Source organism: Palaemon carinicauda, chromosome 3 (genome assembly GCF_036898095.1).
Source record: "Palaemon carinicauda isolate YSFRI2023 chromosome 3, ASM3689809v2, whole genome shotgun sequence".
Lineage (NCBI taxonomy): Eukaryota > Metazoa > Arthropoda > Malacostraca > Decapoda > Palaemonidae > Palaemon > Palaemon carinicauda.
Genome location: NC_090727.1, coordinates 5,848,167 through 5,853,166, shown reverse-complemented (window position 1 = coordinate 5,853,166; position 5,000 = coordinate 5,848,167).

The following is a 5,000-nucleotide window of genomic DNA, read 5'->3' as shown; positions in this document are numbered from 1 at the left end:
AAAGGTCTAGTTTTTACCAGTGAACAGATTTATTTAGTGTCATTGAAAAAGCGTTTTCTTGGCATTCAATTTTCTCGTTCCTTTTGGAAGGATATTAAGTTTGGGGACGTGGTACATTCATCCATTCTTACTGCTCTCTTCCAATCTTCAGGTTTGAGCAGAAGTGTCATTCTTCAGCTCTTTTGATACTTGTGGCAAAAATGCGTTGAGGAAGTAAATTTTGTTATTGAGAGACTCTGATGGGCAATAAATGATCTCTCCTAGAGACATTGGATAATAAGCTTAGGTTTTACATGTGAATACCTATATCAAGATAGGTTGAAGGTCTTCCTACTTTACCTTTCTTATCTTCGCTGTCGATGACGTTTGTTGACGTAACGTAAATTTGACAAGACACCAATCGGTTAATTTTTTAGATTTGCATCGTGATAGGCATTCAATCCGGATACCTTATTTACTGTAATGAAATTAATTTAGTTTTTCATTTAATACTTTTGTAGTATGTTATCTTTACAAAGGGTATATTTTACGGACGTTCTTTATGGAAATGCATAGTGACCAAATGAAATGGGTTTTTCATGAACACTTATCTCTGCTGTCTTTTTTTCTCTCCTTTCATATTGTTTTTAATATTTACAGAATGGCATCAGGCCTCGATTCCTGTTGTTCTAAACGATTGTATTTATCCCCTGCAGCTGGAATCAAGGCCAGTCGTAAATTCGCGGTATAGTTAATATTCTGCGATTTGGAAAAGGTTTAGTCTTGCTTTTAGTGCTCAATATATTTCCGTGCTCTTTACATTTGATGCTAAAATGTGTCATTTATTATTGGGTTACTGGGCTAGGTATATATTTTTCGTGTGTTCGATATATTTAATGAATGTAAATTGAAGAAAGAGTAATATTAGCATTGTTAGAGTAATCATTAAGTGATAAAATCTTAATATGAGCTTGAAGATATTACAAACAATTCTCGTATTGTTCCTATATTTATTTGTGCCAGTATGGATTGTGATCATCGTGGAACTTGTGAAAGAAGTTATAATAAGGACTGGCTTTTTTTCTGGTACATCTGGCAAAAAAGAATTTTGTCATTAAGTTTTATTAGCGGTTCATTCTTTTGTAATTATTAGTTAGAGATTATGCATAAACACACACACACACACACACACACACACACACACACACACACACACATATATATATATATATATATATATATATATATATATATATATATATATATATATATATGCGTAGTTATATTTTATTCGTTGGTTTTCACCTAATGAGCTGGTAAGTTTGGAATGGTGCGTCATCTTGCTTTTAAGCAAGTGTTTAGGGATGAGGTTCCTAACTTCAAGCCCTTTTTCTGGACTCCAGCACACACTGGGGTCCATTTACAACTGATAGGCAGTAAATATGATGTGACCCTTAAGCATAGCTACAATGAGCACAATTAACTGCTGAAAAAATAGGTTTTAGGATTTGTATGGTTTTTAATTTTTTTTTTCTATTGTCGTGCCTGAAAACTAGTAATACTAATTTAGAAAATATAAGTATGTAAAATTGAAGGAAGTGTACATTGGTCAGCATTGACTGAGGTTTACACGCACACTCTCTCTCTCTCTCTCTCTCTCTCTCTCTCTCTCTCTCTCTCTCTCTCTCTCTCTCTCTCTCTCTCTCTCTTTCTCAATACGTCCGAATATCGGGTTGAAGAACAATATTCAAATGCAGTGATCAATTTCCTCTTACGGAACCATTCTGTCTCCATAGAGGAAAATAAAAATGTCTTCTTCAAAAACATATTTGCATTTCATTTATAATGAAATGTACATGTCGGTAAAGTTGAGCTTTAAGAGAAAAATGGTGGTGCCCAGACATTTTTCATTCTACATTTTTATTATTCGCTCATACCCTTTAGGAATATATGAAAATAAGAATAAAATGTACCTGGATTCTGTGTGTGGTTATGTATCTATATACAGTAAATATATATATATATATATATATATATATATATATATATATATATATATATATATATATATATGCGTGTGTATATGTGCGTGTGTGTATGCGTGTGAATAGACACTTCCCTATTACAAGAAGAGGACAAAAATGGTTTATCATCGCTTTAAAGAAAAACTTTTTGATGTCAGAAGAGGCACATTTTTGAGCGTCTGTTTCAGCTGTCCTTTGTTCTTTCATTCAAGCTGAAGATTGTAAGGAGGAATGCAGGCTTTCTCTGTTATGGTCATCATACAAATTTCTATTTAGTAGAGAACAGTTTCAGATCATTCCTTTCAACTTTATGGATGACGGATTTAAGAAATATATTCGGACTAAATCTTAGATTCTTTTTATTACAAGTAAGACTATTTAGTTTGTTTATTATTTGGCGATGGTTGACGGGTTCTCGATGTGGTGCACATGAGAGGAAATAATATTCTGATAGGTTTATAATGATACAAAAGAGATAGACTTAGCAAATTTAAATACTGTACCCAATATAGGCTTAGTGCAGACGTAGGGGGAAGTGAATTTCGGTATGGAAATCGTAAGTACCTAAGGTTTATTTGTGGATAAGGTTAACCTCGAGGCCCTAATGTATTCCGGTTTAAATATTTTGTATTACTTTGTAACCATTCACAAGTTCATAGTAATGTAGTCATACTGCTACTTATAAAATAGATACTGTAGCTGTTATAAACATTGTTATTATATGGATGATTAAGAAAGTGCAGTTTCATTCCATTATATATATTTGAAATAGAAACATTTGTCAGAGCATCAAACATTCATGAATGAACTCGGCTACCATTTACGATCAGTACAGTATAAATAGATCTGGATTAAAGTATGTATTTGCATAATGAAGTTCGAAAAATATTTTTATTTGCTTGCCATGATTTCTCTCTCTCTCTCTCTCTCTCTCTCTCTCTCTCTCTCTCTCTCTCTCTCTCTCTCTCTCTCTCTCTCTCTCTCTCTCTCTCTCTCTTAAATTTTTTAGTGGCATTTTTGATGAAATTGATGGAGTTTTCTAATCTGTTGGTGAATTGCAAAAAAAAAAAAAAAGAAAGAAACTTTACCCGTATTATGGTATGGAATAAGATTATCACTCACTCGTTCCATGTGACATCTACTTTCAAATGTATTTAAATGTAAATATTAACTTATATGTATGTATGCAGTAATTAAATGTATATAGAGTTCCATATATTGAAAAAAAAAAATCAGAAAATGGCGAGGTTAAGTAGCCTTAAATTTGGAAATCTAATCGCCTGAAGTGACATATTAAAAATCAGGCTATATATAAGTTTAGTGAGGTCGGTGATATTGTATGGACATGAGTCGTGGTATCACAATGAAACAATATACAACTAATTTTGTATGTTTGAGAACAAAGCCCTGAGAAGAATATTGGGAGTTAAATGGCAGGACACGATTAGAAATGAAACTATAAGAGAGATTACTCGAGTGCTATATGTGGATGAGATCATGGTCTGGGGTAGATGGAGATGGTTTGTGCATGCTGTTCGCACTCCCCAAGAGAGATTGGTTCACCAAACGTTCATCTGGGCTCCACAAAGCATTAGAAGAGTTGGAAAAGACAGGACTATGAAACATGAAGTAGATGTTATTGTTACTACGATTTAATTGCACATTAAATTACACTTAAGGATTTGTGAATTCACTGTCGTTTAGCTTTTTGCCTTCTAGATTTCATAAAATATATGAAGGATCAGGGGAACATTCTTCGTTGTTAAAGCTGATGTTTCTGATTGGGAGCAAAAGTATTTCTGTTATTGTTGTAAAGGAAAAATTTAGTTTCTGGTATGCGAAAGTTATAACAATGCTGTGACTTCGTACTTGAGCTTTCCTCTCCCCACTTGCACAAGTCAAGAAGAAAAAGGAAATGCAGACTGAGATGACTCTCCAAATTTTTTAATGAATGCGAAGAAAAATGATCGAATGATGCAGTTTCGGGATTGATGAAGACGATGGATGAGGAAAGAAAAATGGTGTAAAATGGTAAAAGTTTGAAACGAGAGAGAGAGAGAGAGAGAGAGAGAGAGAGAGAGAGAGAGAGAGAGAGAGAGAGAGAGAGAGAGAGAGAGAGAGAGAGGGGAGAGATATTCTTTACCAAGGAAAAGAAGGAAGATTGCGTAAGGGGGGTATTAATTTGAAAAATAAAAATTTCAAATTAATAAATGATGTTATTATGCTAAGAAGATTATTGGAGCTAAGAAGTACCTACTTTTCTATTATCGTTAATGGAAGATTATTAATAAGTGTAAATTATCTAAAAGATGCAGCTTAAAAGTCGGTTAATTATTAGGAGGAAACGAGAGGAAAGTTTTTGTAAGAAAAATCGGGCTTTGGACGTTATGGAAATTCCTGTAGTTTCACTTTCCCTTACTTTAATCGAAATTTCCTCTAGTTCATAGATGATCATCAAATGTCAAACCATTTTAGAATTCATCATGATTAGATTTCGTGATTTGTCTTATCATTTAGGAATTGACTTGTGTAGCTTAGTGTAGAAGTCTTATCACATTTTCATCGTTCTCTCTCTCTCTCTCTCTCTCTCTCTCTCTCTCTCTCTCTCTCTCTCTCTCTCTCTCACACACAGGAGTAGGCTTTGGAATTTGAAGCGCTGTGAGACATCGATCTGATGTCTTCTACTTTATTAACAAACATTTGGCTAAATTTTATATCCTGAAGACCATTTTATTAATAATTTTGTTTACGTATTGATAATTTCACAAATTAAAAAAGATCAAAATTATTATATCTTCAGTTAATATGGTATTGATTTTGAGGATGGCGAAATTATCTTGGCCTTTGCACTGATTTCCATTTATATGAAGAAAGACTTATATGAAAATGATTCCTTGATCTAGGCCAGTACTGAAAAGATCAATAAGAAAGGGGGAGAATGAAAAGAATAGACAAACAAATTAAAAGAGAAGAAGCAAATAAAAACATCAAAGAGAA